Consider the following 19,237-nt stretch of genomic DNA (forward strand, 5'->3'; position numbering starts at 1 on the left):
CTTGTCTCGGTGCCTGCGCTACAGAATCTGAGTTTGATGTGTGCATCATATCAACAGCATTTCTCTTGGACAGTTTTTGACTCCAAAAGGATTACATGTCCCAAGCCCGGCTCTACTGGTGAAGCTGAAGGTGCTATTCGAGAGAGTGGGCTATGGTGGCTCATACCTATAATAAAAGCATTTGGGAGGCTGAGGCAGGAGGATTCTGGAAAGTCTGAGGCCAGCCTGGCTACAGGGTGATACCTGTCTCAAAAACAAGCCAAACATTAAAACAGACATGAGAAAAGGCTAGGGCGTCGCCCTCCCCAGGGCTGACTGAGGCGTCCCATTTTGCTATCTAGCTTCCCTTCTGTCTTAGTGTTTGTGGAAAGTTTTAAAAACTTAGTTTTAATAACTAAGGTTCTGGGCTGGAGAGATGGCTCAGTGGTTAAGAACACTGACTGCTCTTCCAGAGGTCCTGAGTTCAATTCCCAGCAACCACATGGTGGCTCACAACCCTCTGTAGTGGGAATCTGATGCTCTTTTCTGGTGTTGTCTGAAGACAGTGATACTGTACTCACATACATTAAATAAATAAATAAATCTTAAAAAAACAAAAACAAAAAAACCTAAGGTTCCTCCAACAGTTCTCCCTTCTCCCTTTCTGAGCACACTGAAAACTCATCTAGTTAGTGACCACCCTTGTCTAGAAAGGTCTATTTGTTGGGCTGTTCAACCTAGTCATGTCCCTAATCTTTTCCTCTCTTCACCCTGGCCTCTGACAACAACCATCTGACACTGTTCTCTGTTGCTTTCAAGGTTGATTATGATCACCAGCAGACACAGCAGATCCCTGTGAGTTCAAGGCTACAGATGGGGTGTCAGGATAGCCAGGGCTACACAGAGAAACCCTGCCTCAAAACCCCAAAACATTACAAGCCCCCAAACAAAAACAAGAAACCCAAAACAAGCCCGACAACAACAAAAAACTCCTCGAGAAGAGGCTGCAGTCCTGGTGTTTTGTAAGGAGCATATGCAATGCTTAGAGCTCAGTGTCACCAAAGCAAACAAGGCATAACAAACCCATCTCCCACTTCCTCTGGGAGCTAAACCTCCTAGAACTTCTCCATTCAAATGGCTGGCAGAATAAGAGTGCTTAATAAGTCAGTCTGCTCTGAGTGTTATCAATGCTTTGAATAAAGTTTCAATCAATGGGCCTGCTTTAGCAAAGAAAATGGGGTTACTCGTTTGTGTGTGTGTGTGTGTGTGTGTGTGTGTTTTGGGGGGTGGGTGGGGTCCTGTCCTCATTAATGAAAGAATTTAACTTGAGGACAAACGTCTGAGGGAAAAACACCAGCACAGGAGAGCTGAAAACTCCATCACCCACCAAGAGGAGGGGGAGTAAGAATAAGTCACGCCTACAAAGTTAGCCATGGACATCAGAGAAGCAGAGTGAAAAGGAGGTGGAATGATCCCAGGCTCTTGTGTCCCACAGCACGGTACTGCACTGGGGACATGTAACTATAAACAGAATCACCTTGTTAAGAAAGAAAAGGTTCTCCTAAGAGTGGAAGTAAACTAGTGAAGTGAGGACAGAGTCTGAACGCATCCAGTGCATGAAGTGCAGCCCTATACACACTTATGTAGTCATCACCTCCCCTGTTTGTATCCCAAAGTCTTTCTCCAGGTCCACCACAAACACGCTCTGTTCATTAGATGAAACCCGGGTAAGAAAGAGCTGCTATGGTGTTCAGTCTTAGATTGAACTCTCTGAAGCCATATGCAAGGTAAATCATTCCCTACGTTGTTCACTTAGGTGAATATGTGCAAGTTTGTTATATGCATGCATGGAAAGGTGGAATCCTTTAACTTATGAGATCAATATGCACTATTAATATAAATGGCAGCCTCCTGTGTTTAACACACACAAAAAAAGCCAGCTGCAAGTGGATCACTTCTCTGAACACACGATAGAGGACACAAATCCACAAACAACTCCCTCGAATGTCCATGAGTCTAAGCCCAGTTAATAACTTTCTCTTTCTCTATCATTCTCTGCCAGGAATTGAACTGTCCCCCTCCCCCTTCATAAGTTAAACCTAACCTGGAGGTGTCTGCCTGTTGGAAAATCACACACATCAGAGAGAAGATTCTAACTAATAAGAAAGATAAAACACAATTTACAAGGAGGAAAAAAGAAACAACAGAAAAAAAAGTACAGGGCACTTGGGAAAAATGACTCCTGTTTGCACAATCTGGAGTCACAATCTTGGCGTAGAGCAACCCAACAAACCTGGCCAATGCAAAACCACAAACTAAAAAACATTTAAGAGGACTTTGGGGTTTTTTGTTTGTTTGTTTGTTTGTGTGTTTGTTTTATAACTCCATTGGGCAGTTCTTGAGCATGAACTTTGTAGATGGCAATGTCATGTCATGCCAAGAAATTGGACTTGGAGCTGGAGAGATGGCTCAGTGGTTAAGAACACTGACTGCTCTTCCAGAGGTCCTGAGTTCAAATCCCAGCAATCACATGGTGGCTCACAACCATCTGTAATGGGATCCGATGCCCTCTCCTGGTGTGTCTGAAGACAGCTACAGTGTACTCACATAAAATAAATAAATCTTTTAAGAAAGAAAGACAGACAGACAGAAAGAAAGAAAGAAATTGGACACATATCTTTTTAAAAGGATGTGTGACAAGATATGGCATCTCATATCTGAAATTTCAGTGCTCTGGAGGACAGAGCCTAAGGCCAGATTGCACATAGAGTCCCTAGATCACAACAGAACTACAGAGTACTGACAGTGGCTCATGAGTAAGGCACTTACCGCAGAAACCTGACATTCTGAGCTTGATTTTCAGAACCCGAGGAAAAATGGATGGGAAGAACCAGACGCACAAAATTGTCCTCTGTTCTCCACGTGTGTTGTTGTAAAATTATAAAAATAAATGCTTCCTTTTATCCCACACTAGGTCTGGCACTGCAGTGCAGCCAAGATAACTGGTAGATGTCTTCATCTCAGTCAGCAAAGCCTCTCACCCGCTCTGCTCCATCCCATATCACACTGCTGATGGCCTCTCTCTGAGCCTGACAGCAATCTCTCTACCCATCCAGTTCCCAAAGCAGGTTGCCACCATGCCAGACATATGCTTCCCAATTCCATGGCGGCCCAGTGTCTCCAGCCGCCACATACTCTCTTGAACTTAAATCACCACATGAAAGAACACACAACTCAATAACCTCTGATCCAATTGATAAGATATAATTGCCCACCTAGACATACAAAGCCTGTACACATCCATCCCTTAAGAATATTCATAACAACCTGTAAATGTGCAGAGAGGAATTTTAACATCCGCCTCCATGTTCTCTTGGCTGCCTCCCTCTTCGGTTCCAGTCTCCTCCCTAAAACTTTTCTCCCACCCATCCTTCCTTCTCATCCAATGACAGGCCTCATTCTGTCTTGTACCTGCCTTCACCTGTATGACATCATCCTACACATGCGTGCACCAAGGGATTCCAACTATGTTTGAACTAACACACACACATGTACAGGGACACACACACACACACACACACACACACACACACACACACACACAAAGTAGTACCACCACCAATAACACTAATAAATTCAAGAAAAATCATATCTATACGGAGGAAGAGATTGTGAATCTAGAATCTAGACCTGGCTTGTCAAAGACCCCTTCCTCCCCACAAGCCTAGTTGAAGTTCAGAGACCAAGGATACCTAATTCTAGTTACTCAACTGAACTTGCTAGTGTTGGGGAGAGTTTCTCTTTTCTTTGGGAAGATAGACTGGAATCAGTTTGTGGCTGAACAATCCCATAAAGAGGTGTGGTGGCTGTAATCTCAGCACTAGAGAAGGAGGATCAAAAGAATCAAAGTGAGGAGGAAGGAAGGGTACATATAAGAGAGCAAAGGCACCATGTTAAAAACAGAAACTGATGATAATCAGATGAAGGGAGAGACTTGGCTGCAGAGAAGTCTCTGGCATCTAAGATTTCTGTTGGTCCTATGGCCTATCTTCTACTGGATTTTTTAAGATTTATTTATTTATTTCATGTATGTGAGTACACTGTCGCTGTCTTCAGACACACCAGAAGTGGGCATCAGATCCTATTACAGCCACCATGTGGTTGCTGAGAATTGAACTCAGGACCTCTGGAAGAGCAGTCAGTGCTCTTAGTCACTGAGCCATCTCTCCAGCCCCATCTTCTACTCTTACAACTGACTATTCTTGATGTAACCTATTAAAGATGCTGTAAGACTGATTGGCTGATTAGAACTTCCTAACTGGGGAGAGTTGAAGGGTTGCAGTTACATAGCCAAATCATCACAGGTCTGATAATAGTCATTGTTGTCCAACCTAACATCCCAGTGACTGTCAGCTAAATCCTTTTGGAATATATTAACAGAGCACTAGCTCCCACCAATCCCTAAGACTATCACAGATAGCATCTGTTGTGGTTTGAATAGGTATGGCCTCTATAGACTCATATGGTTAAATGCTTGACCCACAGGCAGTGAGTGGCTTTATAAGAAGTGTGGCCTTGTAGGAATAGGTGTGACCTTATTGGAGGAAGTGTGTCACTGCGAGCTTTGAGGTTTCAAAAGCTTCAAGCAAGGTCTAGCATCTGTCTGTCTGTTTGTTTTTGTTTTTGTTGTTTTGTTCCTGGTGCCTATAAATCAAGATGTTGAACTCTCAGCTCCTTCTTCAGCACCACATCTGCCTGCATACCACCATGCTTCCCGCCATGATACCGGACTAAACCTTTGATCTGTAAGCCACCTCCAATTAGTTTTCCTTTGTAAGAACTGCTGGTCATGCTGTCTCTCCACGGCAACAGGAAGCCCAGTGAAGACAGCACCTGAGAGAGATTTTTCCTGCCTTACCATGACTCACCCACCTAATGTTCCCACTAGCACAGTTGGAAATGCCCTGGCTTATAACTTTGTTGCGGTGCTATAAAACCTTCATGAGACCATTAACCACATAAGAACATGTTAACTGGGACAACCTGAGTCCATGTTCACAGGGTAATGGCCACTCACATTTGGTCCCAGAATAAACTATTGCTTATTCCCTTTAAAGGGGGAACTGGGTTTGTGTCTACGAAGTAAATTATTTTGGAGGGTGGGGAGGATTTCTGCGTCTTTGCTCAAGTTTAGTTGGATTGGATAGAATTTTCATCACGTGCAACCAAGACAACTACATGGCACCTACGGTGCCTTTTAACTTCATTTTATGGACGTCATGGCTGCGACTTTATTATTGTAACGTGGTTCAGTTGTGCTCTTATCCATTTGTGTCTCTTTTCTCTACCATAGAGGAGATGTTTGCACATTAAAGTGTGTATATATCATCTGATCCATCTTCGGGAAGAAATGATACTTCTTTATCGCAATTTCCCTTCTGGCTATGGCTTCGGTTTTCACTGTTCCCCTTAGAGCAAATTTCAAACCTTGTCTGTATGCACTGTCTGCCCACTTGGCCCCCTTTACTTTCTCTCAAGCTCTGTCAGTCAGATGCTTTCCTGAACCGTAGGAAGCACTCTTGACCTGTCAGCAGAGATCTCTCCTTGACACACTCACTAGTCAGGCAGGGGTCAGCCCACTTGCCTTCACGGTCAAGGTGTTTCTTCTGGCTCCTGTCCAGCCTCCATCACTGACTCCTCCTTTTCCTCAACTTTGAATGTGGGAGTGCCTAGGACTGATGTAGCCCTTGTCTCTTGCCCTTTTACCTGTTATATGCCCTAGTGATCTCTCCTTTGTCTGTCATCTACTCTGGTGTGTCCCGGGCTGAGCGGCCAGATCTGTCCTCACCTTGAGGCCCTACTAGTTTATAATATTCATTTCAAAAAACTCAAAATAGAACCCATGTGCCCTCCTCCTAAGCTTTTCCTGCCCTCATCTGCACAGGCCACAAACCTAAGAGGATGAGGAGTGGAAAGGTCCTTGTGGCCACAGAATTGGCAGTAAACATCAAGTTCCTGGGAAAACCTCATTACACAATCAGGGATCTAAAAAGGGCTAGACACCTCCTTAAGCTTATTTATAGCTCAGAACCTGTTCTGCTGTTCCCAAAAATGATCCCAACAAATCCTTCTCCACCCTTCCAAACTGTCCCTGATGGATGTCCTCAGAGTCCTGGGTAATTAGGGTGAGTAAGTTACCTCCAGCCAGAGCTAAGACTTTCCTTCCTTTCTTCCCACTGAAAAAGAAAGTAAGACCTGTCCCTAGGCTGGGGAGGGAGTCCTCCTCCCCCAACCCCTTCTCTTGGCTCCCTGTAGGCCTCTAACTTGAGTAGGGAAAAAGAGAGAATGGAGTTAGACAGGAAGACTGCTGTGGGACTGCCCTGAGGATCAGAACTGGGTGTCGTAGGACTCTGAAATTCCTTCGAACCAGGTGTCTTAAGTCAGTGTTCTATTGTTGTGAAGAGACAGCATGGCCACGACAACTCTCATAAAGGAAAGCATTTAACTGGGGCTGGCTTACAGTTTCAGAGGTTTAATCTATTGTCAGCATGGTGGCATGCAGGCAGGCATGCTGTTGGAGAGGAGCTGAGAATTCTACATCAGGATCCTGTAGGCAGCAAGAAGAGAAAGATACTGGGTCCAACTTGATCATTTAAAGACTTCAAAGCCCACCCTAGTGACACACTTCCTCCAACACAGCCACACCTCCAAATCCCTCTCAAGTAGTACCACTACATAATGACCAAGCATTCAGATGTTTGAGTCTATGAGCAGCATTCCTTTTCATCACCACAGGCAAACCTGTATCATAGAGACCTCCGCTTTGATCCATTCTGACTAGAGGTGCCACACAGCACCTCTAGTTAAGGTCTCAGGCCCTCCATGGGTTTAGAAATGACTCAAGCTGGACTATGGAAGGATTTCTGGTGGTTAAAATGAGTTTTCCTCAGGAACTTGTGAAACAGGTTTTCTATCCGCAAAAGGAGCCCTTCCCCCTCCCCAGAGCTACTAGTCCTCCTTAGAATTCTCATGCCCCTGGGCACTGCACTATCTCATACCCCACCACTCTGATGCTCTCTCTGGCACTCTCTCGCTTTGCTCTAGTTCAGTGCTTCTCAACCTTCCTAACACTGGCTGCCACCCTTTAATACAGTTCCTCATTATAAATACGGTAATAGTCAGTTAAAAGTATTAGTCAAATAAAAATAATCATCTCTTTAACTCTGATGACATTGGAGGAATAAAGAAAGGAGGAATAGTATGGCATTTACTAAGATATTTGTTATTAAGGGGAGAAACAGAAAGAAAAATAAAGTGAATAAAACTAGGGATAGTGTCAGAGCAGCAGGGAAAAAAATAAAGGAAAAAATAAAGGCGGTACAGGTAATAGAAGAGCTTTGTTGGTATTAGTGTAAGTAGAGTTTAAAGATTGTTAGTGCTGTAGAAACTTACAGTTAAGAAATTTAAGGGGGGGGGGGGGCTAAAGAGACAGCTCAGCAGGTAAGAGCACTGGATGCTCTTCTAAATAAACCCAGGTTCAAATCCTAGCACCTACAGGGCTATTTAGACCTGTCTGTGACTCCGGTTCCAGAGGATCTGATGCCCTCTTCTGGCTTCAGAAAACATTGCACACATATGGTGCACAGACACTGCAGGCAAAATTCATGCACATTAAGATAACCAAGGAACATGAAGAGTCTTCCCCTTCCTCTCTGCCTTGTGTGGTGTTATAAACATAGCATTTGCTACAACAGGCTTCGAAATAGCAGTTCGGGATCTCTGTTAAATAACTGAGCAAGTCCTGGCAAGCCCAGGCCTCAGAAGCTGACCCATCACCTGGCCTGAGGTAAGGACAATGGGTTAGCAGCAGTTTCCAGACTTCCCCAGCAACAGTTTCCAGACACCCCCCCCCCTTCCCCAAAATGGTTCTGGAATGTCCTTAGAGACAGAGATTAAAATAGAGGTCACCTACCCCTTCCCAGAATTCCACTAGTGTGCTTTAAATTCGGCCTTTGGGCTCACTTGAGTGTCTCTCTATCTGGGTAATGGGAGACCCTAGCATGCTGGACTTCTGCAGAATAAAACACTCTTTACGTTTTCATACTATTTTAGTCTGAGGCATCATTCTTTGGCAAATCATGAACCCTTCCTTACAGTTAGACCCTGCCTCATCTGCCACGGTTGGTGATTCCTGCAATGGTCTTCCATTGCCTTTCTAGTTGAAAGAAACATGGGGTCTGGTGTGTAAAGGGGTTTTTAAATGAACTCAGAAGGGAAGTGGAGGACATTCTACTGGGCTTTGAGAGAAAAACAGCAGGGCAGGCGAGTTGAGGGAAGTTGGAAGCTGGGTAAGACAAGGAGGAAAGTCCAGAATGAGAGATCAGGGAAGCAGGCAGACTTGAGTAATGAAGTGTGTTGTCAGCTGCATGGGGGCAGGGAGACAGTAGGGGTGTTTTCAGATAGCGAATGCAGAGTTGGCAAGCAGGCTTAGGATTTTAGCCAGTACCAGAGAAAGAAGCCAGCAGGAAGAAAAGGGAAAGGCCCCACTTTCTTTGTTGCTTAGGCTTAGTGGTATGAAGGCGAGGTCTTATGAGATATAAGTGTATCATATCTCATTAAAGGAAAACTTCCTCCTCCAATCTTACCAAGTCTCTGTGTATCTCAGTTCTTAGTGTTACAGCTTTTTGAAGGGTGTCTCCCTGGTCAGGTGACTGGCCGGCCTATTTTGATAAATTCTTATGGGCGGGGCCTTTAGATGTCTCTGACAGCTTAAAAGGAACAAGAGGCAAAAAAAGCGGGGTTGGGGGACTGGAATCCAACCTTTCAGCAGAGGGGACTGTGTTTATGGGTGCCCACAGCCATAGTGAAGATCTTCTCCCACAGAAAGTCCACCAGAGAAAGAGGAGAGCCGCCACCCCTAATAGGTAGGAATGAGTGCTGCACCAAGCTAAATTTCCCTCAGGCAGGGCCTCCCTTCAGGAAGTTGCCCTGCGAAGAAACCTGCTATCTCTACAGATAACAAGCAAGGTCAAGCAAGATTATCTGTGACCTTGTAGGAATCCTGCTTTTATGGGTGAGGCAGTCTATCAAGGCCATAGTATGTCTTTGTAATCTTAAATTCTTTGGTTTACAATGTCTTATCTCCCATGGGAGCTTGCGCCTTAGTATATAAAGAAGATACTCAATGTCGAACTCTGACCTCCTTTAGAAGGCAGTTTCTGGGGCTCAGAACTTAAAAGTGCTTGTTGCTCTTGCAGAGGATCCAGGTTCAATCCCCAGACCTCACACTGAGATTCACAACCATAGCTCCAAGTTCAGAGGATTCCATGCCTTCCTCCTGACCTATGTGAGCACCAAGCACACACATGACGTGCATACACACAGGCGGGCTAAACGCTCATATATAGAATTAATAAATACTTCTTAAGTTCAAAGAGTTTCAAAGTGCCTAATGAAACAAGGCTTGAGCCCTTTAACAGATATTTAAATTAAGTTTATTAAGAAAAGATGGTACTATTAATGGCTTTTTTACCTGCATTTGTAACTGTTGGAGATTCATTGTGATACACATGTTCTCTGTGCTTCACGTTTGGCTTCCTTGGATTTTCGTTTGGAACATAATTTTTTTTTTTTTTTTTTTGGTTCTTTTTTTTCGGAGCTGGGGACCGAACCCAGGGCCTTGCGCTTCCTAGGCAAGCGCTCTACCACTGAGCTAAATCCCCAACCCCGGAACATAATTATTTTATTAAAACAAGAGATATGTCTTCTTTAAAAACAAAGTTAAAAGTAAAGAGCTAAATTATAGATATAAAATGTCTTTTTTGAGAAGCTTATAAACAAAGGTTATGCTTTCAGATGACAAAGGATCTTGTAAAATGAGACTTTGCTCTAAAGACGGGCCAGCAAGATAGCTCAGTAAAGATGTTTGCTACCAGGCCTGATCCCCAGAATCCTCCAGAAGGAAGGAGAAAAACAAGGTGACTTATGACCTCCACACACGTGCCGTGACATGTGTGCACATGTACAGACACATACACGTGCATAATCACATACATACAGTAAATAAAAGTAATGAAAAGATTTGAAACTGTGTCCTAAGGTAAAAGATTGTTCCAAAGAAAAGCAGAAAAGGACCAAACTTCAAAGGACTTTATGACACATACTAATGTGTGACATACACACACTGCAGTGCGTCATAAAAAGACATAAAAAGCTAAAATCTAAAGATGACATCATGGCTATGACTAAAGCATCTATACTTAAAGCCCACAAACCCAGTAATATTAAAATTTAACATCCTGAGGTAGAAAAGATCCCTGAATAATACTATCACAAAACTGACTTTGAAAAACCAAAACTTTTTGGTCTATCTTTTCACAGAAGGAACCATTTAAAACGGATTAGATTGTGTTCGAATGCTAGGCTTGTATGTGTGATGACTGGGGTAAAGCCCCCACTCACAGGCTAGCCATTACTTTGACACCAGGCTTCTCTCAAAGTCTGATGATACCAGCAGATTCCAGAGACCCCCATGTGGCCAAAGGGGAGGCCGTCTCTGACAAGTTGTCCTCTAACCTCCGTGTGTGTCATACATGTGTACCGTCCCACGCGTGCTAAATAAATAAATAAATGCTAAGTTACGTAATAATCATGAAACTTCTTGTGGACAAAGACATAAACCTATCTGTAACATTTGGCCTATTATACAAAACTTTCTTTGAGTCACTGATCCCCAAGTCCTCTAGATTGGTGGTTAATTAAACAAAGCTACATTTGTCAAAACTGGCTAAAGCTTTCAACTTAGTCAGCCTAGTTCTTCTTACTAAGAGCTCTCCCTTTCGGAAAAACAAATGCTGGGTAAAAATTAAATCAAAAATCTATGAGCATCTCTGTTAAAGGGAGACACACACACTCTTGATGAACTTTAAATCTAAGGTTCCAAATTAGTTCTGAGGAAAGAACACAGAGGGCTCTGAGGAAAGCAAGAACTATAGAAATAGGAGCTAAAGTCAGATGTTCATTCACAGAGGAAACACACCCCACTTGAAACTCCCTTCTCCTGGCAGGGAAAGAACCCTAGCAGTTATTTCTAACTACTTCCTGATCTGTAAAGCTTCAAGAGGTAAACTCTTGGACTTCCATTCCTCATCTTAAGATGGTGCCAGCTTCTCCCGAAGACTCACCCATGTGAACTTCAAGGAAGCTGGGTAACATTGGTCTTCTAGTCAGCAGCAAGTGAGTCCTCCCCAGATACCTGAACTCAAACCTCTCTGAGCACATTCCCACCAACTCCCACTTTTATATTTCTTAAAACATTTTATAGCTTAGAGATTTTGAAAATCATTAAAGATATTTGGAATTTTATTTGGTATATTTGCTATTTGCTAGTTATAAAAACAACCCCAGACCATCAGTCGGAGCGCGGGGGCCGGCGGTGAGGAGCGCTGGAGCTGCCGGTAGGGAACATGTCGGAGTCCGAGCCGGGCAGAAAGTGGGTCCGATGTATGGCCGACGCGGTAGTGAAGCTAGGTACTGGTTTTGGATTAGGAATTGTTTTCTCCCTCACCTTCTTTAAGAGAAGAATGTGGCCATTAGCCTTTGCTTCTGGCGTGGGACTGGGGATGGCCTACTCCAACTGTCAGCATGACTTTCAGGCTCCATATCTTCTACATGGAAAATATGTCAAAGAGCAGTGACTTATGCTGAGAACATCCCAGCGGGAGGAAAGAGAAGCCGCGTTTATTCCTCAGGAATACTGGCAGTGCCCTGGAGTGCGCTGACGTCCTGTGACAGTGCCATCAGCAACGCTTTCAACTCCAGCAATGTTACTGGGGCTTACCAATTAGATCACCATGTTTTTCTTGATATGAAAAGTGTTTATGTATTTGAAACCAAGTCTGTTGCTTTTGTATCATCTCTTTGGAAATTGTAAGGAGGTCTTAAATAAATGAAAAACAGGAAGCCCCCCCCCCAAAAAAAAAGAAAGAAAAAAAACCAACCCCAATCTTGGCTTCAGAGACTCTAAGAAGGAAAATGCCATTGTGTTCCTAATGTGACAATTTGCTTTCCAGATCTCTCACTTACTTAACTCAGTTCTTCGTGTTTAAGAAAAGTAACATATTTTCACTACCATGTAAAAGACTTTTTCCATTGCTAGAGAATATTTGGATTTTTAAAAATCCAGTTTTTAAACAGATAGTGACTTAATGTTAAATCTTCTAAAAGGAACTCCAGTGCCAGCTCAGGGAAGGTGTTGGGGTTGGTCTGGGGGCACACCGATTTTAAATCCAAACTTCTACATCCTAAAACAAGTACATTTCTTCCTACTAATAGAAAGGAAACAATGTTACTGGGGCTTACCTATTAGATCACCATGTTTTTCTTGATATGAAAAGTGTTCCAATATAACAAGTGAAGAGCTATAGAACAAAAAATACTACAGCATACTGAGACTTCTGACTCCTTTAAAGTGTCTTTAATTCCCCTGATTCTTATTAGAACCACCCAAAATTTTGAGTTAACTTCTGAACAAATGATAGCAGCAAAACACCTAAACTTACAAGCCCAATGAGCATCCAGCTACAGTAACATCCATGGACAATTGGAACACGAGAGAGTGTTTCTTGATTAAGTGAGTATTTAAGATATCCTATGCTCCCGTCCGCTAGCATTTTTTAAAAATAAAATAATAATCATATTTTGCCAATGCAAAGTAAGCGGATAGTATTTACTAGTAACTTCTTTTGGTGTTCCGTGTCCCTTTCTTACTATAAAATGAGAAATAAGACTTGGTTGTGCCTACAAAATTATGGGAGTTTAATTCTTACACCTCTTATTTCTAGCCCTACCACTAATAATATTTGATACTTGGCAAAGGTCAACTCTGTTAAAAGAAAATTTAATGAATCGCTATGTCATTATTTAATTTCTTCTGTATTGCGGCTGTCTGTTTATCTTTCCAAACTAACTAAAGAGAGTAATTTCTTTTTTTCTTTTTAAAGATTTATTTATTTATTTATTTATTTATTTATTTATTTATTTTATGTATATATGTGTGTAGCTCTCTTCAGACACACCAGAAGAGGGTATCAGATCTCATTACAGATGGTTATGAGCCACCACGTGGTTGCTGGGAATTGAACTCAGGACCTCTGGAACAGTCTGTGTTCTTAACCACTGAGCCATCTCTCCAGCCGAGAGAGCAATTTCAAATGCCCCAATTATCAAACAAAGCATTCCATGGAGTACAAGTAACTCTAATCACTTTGGGAAACAGAGTCAACTTAGTTAAAAATATGCTGGCTGATTAAAACGTGTCTCCCTCATCTATCGCCTTCACTTCTTCCGACCATGCTGCATTACTAATTATTCTAACTTTAGGCATTATATGTCATCTGTAAATGTTATGACAAATGGAGAGGGGGGAAAAATAAAATTCATATCACGATGACGGATATGTTACAAATGTCCCAGAGATTTCTTCTTTTATGGATTTACCAACTATTTATCTCTCCTGAAAACTACTTCCTGCCTATTTATCTATGTCAGACTCTAGACCCGAGCCTTCCTGGCACTGTGGGACATAAGGTGATTTTTGTTATATGTGTGCACAGACTGTGGTGCTGGCCTGTAGGAGCAACTGGGGAGTGACATTCCCAGTAACAAGGACATGGCTATTTTAAATGTTCTATAAGGCTGATTGGCTAACTAAAATTTCAGTAATTGTAGAAAGCTGCTATGTTACAGGTTGGGAACCAAATTTTCTATTGTTGTTCTTGTCTCCATAGCAACCATTTATTTCCCTCCTCAATGTTTGACCTAACATCTTCCTGACTGCCAGGTCTGATGACTAGCCTTTTTGAAATGTAGACCTGTAACAGAGGTGTCCCTGCTTTGTTGTAACCTGACTATCTGATGTTTCTGCCAACATAAAGAGAAGGGGAGGGGGAAGCCTGATTTGTAACATTCTTTGTTACTATAAAAACAGTGAAACTGTTACCACATTGAAACACAGTGTTCAGGATAATCTGATTCTGTTTCCCAGTCACTTACAGTGGGCTCCACAGTAAACTGCCTTATTCTCTTTGAAGTGAGAGCTATGCCTCTACATGGACAGTGATGTCTGGTTTCAACATTTAAAACAGAGCAGTCTCAGGTTGAGTGTAGGAGAGCTACTCCCAGACTCATTGTGAACTCTGTGGACGGTACTGAACTCTACACATCATAGAAACAGGATAAACCTCCACGTTGTCACTTAAAGGAAACACACCAGGGCTTCCCTTTGTACCTTAATTTCCTGTGCCACTAATCTTGCGCTTTGTCATCATTATTGAGCAAAATAAGGTTTTCACTTCTTCGCTTGCTTGACCAACGGATTGCTTGTGGTGATGTTGGAATGGCACCTGGAGCAAATGCTCTAGCACTGAGCACTAAGCTATGCTCTTAGTCTTAGATTTTACTTTCTTTCGTTGAGATAGAGTCCTGCTGTGTGGCCTGAACCAGTCATAAATTTGAAATCTTCTGCGTCATGCTTCCTAAATACTGAGAATAGATGCACGACCAGTAACGTGGGTGACTTGAACATAAGTACTGCAGTACTGTGACACTTGACCTCATAACCCAGACTGAACGCAGAAGGCATGGTAGCATATACACCACGAAAACACTAGACAAAGGGACAGACTCTGCTGCAGGCTAGGGGGAGCTGGACAGCATGAATCTTATCATACTATTCGGAGTGATATGAAATTTGAAATGTATGCACTGGTGCCAGACTGTGGACGCAGCTCAGCCATATTGAATTTCCTTAGCTTGCACAGAGTCCGGGCTTTTATTCCCACCATCTCAATAAGTTAAAAAAATAAAATAAAATAAAAATAAATTATGAATTGCTTATTTGTGATGCTTTCCTTTTAATATTTTCTTTCTTGTTTTGTTTTTCAAGACAAGGTTTATTGTGTATCCCTGATGTATCAGAGCTCACTCTGTAGAATAGGCTGGTTCAAACTCACAGAGATCTACAGGTCTCTGCCTCCCAAGTGCTGCAATTAAAGACGTGTGCCATCACGGCTCAGTATCTGTTTAATATTTTCAATCTCAGTTGACTGTGGGTGATTGAAAGCAAAGAAAGCGAGTGTCTTTCCAAAGTGAGCTGCTACCATCCTGGTCCCACTGACTAAGGAGGGCTCTGCTAATTATTTTATTAACAATCCTTTGCACATGGTGAATGGCTTCTCTCTCAGTTCCTCAAGGTTCTTTAACTTTTGTCTTTTCATGTTGAGATATGGCCCCCGGGGCTGACCTCAAAATTCATATGTAATCCAGGCTGGCTTTGAACTTACAGTTTTCTTGCCTCCACTTCCCAAGTTGTGAATTACGAGCATTCGCCACCATGCCCAGTAAATAGCTGAAGATCCAGCCCAGTATCTCACATACTATGCATACAATGTCAATGCTATGTGTATAGGTATGATGTTGCATTGCTTAGGGAGTAATGCCATGAAGTGTGGCGGGGACCAAAATGCATGCCCAATATTAGCACAATTTTTAAAAAGAATTTTGTCCATCCACAGCTAATGGACTCCACAGTTGTGAAATCCACAAGTGTCAAGTGCCAGCTACACTGACTATGAAGTTCTTTATAGAAACAGTTCTGTGTAACAGTAAAAGCCAAAGCGCTCCTGACTTGGGGAAGAAGCTAGAACTAGGAGCCCTACCGACGTCTAACACACTAGAAAGCAAACGGTGCAGACATCCAAAGCAATGGTATACATCAAAAACATCTTACACTGCTCTTTAAAGCTAACTTCTTAGTTGGATAAAGGTAGAGGGTCCGGGAAGGCCAGGGTCGGTGTATTTCCTTGTATGGCTCATACCCTGGCCCCGTTTGTTTTCTGGAAAGCCTCGCCAAGGATTTGGAGTAGTTAACTCTGCAGTGAGAATGGTCAGTGGGCTTTGGGTATGGTCCCCTTAAGCGTCTCCAGGAGATCTTTTTACAGCATTATTTTAGTTAGCATTCTCTTTTGTAGCTAACCTTAATCTGCGCCAAATGCATCATTTCTTAGCGAGAAAGAAGAGGCTCCGAGAGCACAAAGGATTTTCTGGTGGCCACAGTGCTAAGTGAGGAAGACGAAAAACACTAAAAAGGAGGTCCAGACTTCTGGTCTGGGCTGTGGAACTAGTATTTAATTTGTTTCAAAGGTAAATTGTGACAACCTGATTACATCGATCGTGCGTTGCTATGACTTGTTGCCCTTGAGATTCTCCCATCTAGTTGATTGCCCAACAATTTTTTTTTCTTTCTTTTTTTTTTTTTTTTAGCTTTTTTTTTTTTTTTTTATTAACTTGAGTATTTCTTATATACATTTCGAGTGTTATTCCCTTTCCCGGTTTCCGGGCAAACATCCCCCTCCCCCCTCCCCTTCCTTATGGGTGTTCCCCTCCCAACCCTCCCCCCATTACCGCCCTCCCCCCATAGACTAGTTCACTGGGGGTTCAGTCTTAGCAGGACCCAGGGCTTCCCCTTCCACTGGTGCTCTTACTAGGATATTCATTGCTACCTATGGGGTCAGAGTCCAGGGTCAGTCCATGTATATTCTTTAGGTAGTGGCTTAGTCCCTGGAAGCTCTGGTTGCTTAATTGCCCAACAATTTACATCAAGAAAAAGCTTTCATTACTAAACTTGCATTTACTATTGGGGGCGTTAAAGAACAAGTCAGCACTGCCCTCTACTGGTTGGCTTGAAGGTCTAAGGAAACAAATAGAATTTTTTGATAATGTTTCTTAATTTCAGTGTCACAAAATAGTGTTCTCCTCTGCTGTTCAGCTGCTTAAATAAATAAATAAATAAATAAATAAATAAATAAATAAAACAATTGTTTCTGTTGTTGTTCTTTAAGAGAATCTTTGGCTTTCTGGTTTCCAGGATTACAGCTTTGAAAGGCTTCAAATGTGTTAATGAAGGAGAGAGACAGAAAGACAGATGAGACCTGACAAAAAAAAAGAGAACTCGATGGGAAGGAATGTCCCCTTAAGTGGGGCTGTTTTTCTGCTTTGGCAACGTCAAAAATAAGCTCAATAAACCTCTCCTTGTGACATCAGCAGCTGTCGTGCTGACTGTGTCGCTCACTGGCGCATGGGGTAAACGTTTTTCACTTCTGAAGACAGAATTTCAGCTGTTAGCTCTACTACCCTGACTGACTTCCCTGCAGGGCCAGCATTATGCTTCTCTGAAGGCAGATTAAACTGTAGCTGGATGGGAGTCAGCAGGCCACCTGTTACACCCGCTGTGGTAACAGCATCACAACAGACTGAAGTCCGGTTAAAAGTTTGACTTTCCAATGCAAGAAAAATAAACAGCACTAAAAGAGACTACTGTGTACATCTTAAAAAGAAAAAAATAAATAAATTATGTACTATAAATTACTGTGCCACAAACACCTAGATGTGGTTTTCAAATCTTTCATTTATTCCTTAGCAATGTTGTGCATGTATACAATGTATCTTGATCATATCTTCCTCCAATTCCCCTCCCATTCCCCCCAAACACCCCACCATATGCCCCTGGAATACTGGCTGATCTTGTTAGCTTGCTCTTGTGCAGAGAACTAGATCTGCTGCAAGGTTGCAGGGGAGGCTGTCATGCCATGTCCAGCAAGCTGCACTTCACAGTACCCGTCTTCAACCCCTGGCTCTTTTTTTTTTTTTTTTAAGATTTATTTATTTATTATATATAAGTACACTGTAGCTGTCTTTAGACACACCAGAAGAGGGCATCAGATCTCATTACAGATGGTTGTGAGCCACCATGTGGTTGCTGGGATTTGAACTCAGGACCTCTGGAAGAGCAGTCAGTGCTCTTAACCGCTGAGCCATCTCCTCAGCCCCAACCCCTGGCTCTTACATTCTTTCTGCCCCCACTTCCTCAACGCTCCCAGAGCCTCATGGGGGTTGATATAAATGTCCCACTTTGAGCTGAGCATTCAGGAATCACTAATCCTAAGCACTCTGATGAGTTCTGAGTGTCTTGCGTTGTCTGCAAAAAGTTGCCTCTCAGGCTAAGGCGGAGGGCAGCACTAACCTATGAATAAAAACATAAATGTTTAGAACATAGTTTGATGGTGTGTCCATTTAGGGAAAAAAAAAAACAGCTGTAGTAGTTTTGCCCCAGGGCCTGTGGTCTCCTGAACTGTGGTCTTTTGAGCAAGTTTAGAGTAGCAGGTGTGAAGTCCTTCCTGTGAAACAAGCCTCAAATCCAACCAGAAAGTAACTGGTTACAAAGTAGTTGGTTACACCTAACCTCTGGGCTCTGATAGTATCCGTAGACATACTAGATAGTTTTATAAGACAAACTTACATTGAGTAAGCCTTCTTTTCTGGGTTCAATGCTCTCAAGCTAGACTTGGCACCCCCACTCTATCATCTCCCCTTGATCCTGGGAAGAACATGTGCTTTGGTACCTTTAGTATAACCTTCTTACCTAAGAAGTAGAAACAAAAGAATGAGATTTGTATCATGTTGGGAAATTTAAGTGAAATAGAATGTCTACTTTCCTTAACATGGATCTAGCATACAGCAGAACATTGTTTTCTCTGTCATGAGGTTCCTGTGGTGATATGGGTGCTAGATAACTGAGTGATATCATTTCTGAGTAACAAACCTACAAGTCTCTCCTTCTACACCTTACTCCTTAACTACTGCCACCATCATTCACCTAGGTGTTCAAACCAGAAACAAGAACATCAACCATTCCTCAGCACACCACCTACATGCTTCCAAGACTCCTACCTTGTCCTCAGAACTCAGGTCCAGTAGTGCCTTCTCTTCTGGAAGGAACTAGCTTTCTTGGATCCTCTCAGGTTACGCTCTTATTCAGCTTGCATGTTCTCAAGCAACCGAGAACTAGCCGTACTGTGGAATGATGGCTTGTTGAGAGAGAGACAGAGAGAGAGAGAGAGAGAGAGAGAGAGAGAGAGAGAGAGAGAGAGAGAGAGAGAGAGAGAGGCTGAGCTATGGGCATGAGTGATGAGTGAAGTATACAGTATTTTGATTTTTACCTCTAAGTCCTCACATTGTACCAACTACATTAAGATGCTGAAAAACATTGATAGACTAAATGAAAAGATGGATAGTTGGGTAGATACTTATTTTATTTTATGGTGTGCATATGGATATTTAGCCTCCATGTAAGTCTGTGTGCCACATGAAATGCCTGGTGCCCAAGGAGGCCAGAGGACAACATCAGATTCCCTAGAACTAG

The 19,237-nt window shown here is 42.6% G+C and overlaps 1 pseudogene across 1 annotated transcript; it reads left to right on the top strand.

Moving 5' to 3' along the window:
* The first annotated feature begins 11,412 nt into the window (after window positions 1-11,412).
* On the top strand, window positions 11,413-11,691 carry Micos10l1 (mitochondrial contact site and cristae organizing system subunit 10 like 1; annotated as a pseudogene). Its single transcript, XR_015622454.1, has one exon. The product of XR_015622454.1 is annotated as a mitochondrial contact site and cristae organizing system subunit 10 like 1 (transcript).
* The last annotated feature ends 7,546 nt before the right edge of the window (window positions 11,692-19,237 follow it).

Source organism: Rattus norvegicus, chromosome 6 (assembly GCF_021556685.1).
Source record: "Rattus norvegicus strain SHRSP/BbbUtx chromosome 6, alternate assembly SHRSP_T2T, whole genome shotgun sequence".
Taxonomy (NCBI): domain Eukaryota; kingdom Metazoa; phylum Chordata; class Mammalia; order Rodentia; family Muridae; genus Rattus; species Rattus norvegicus.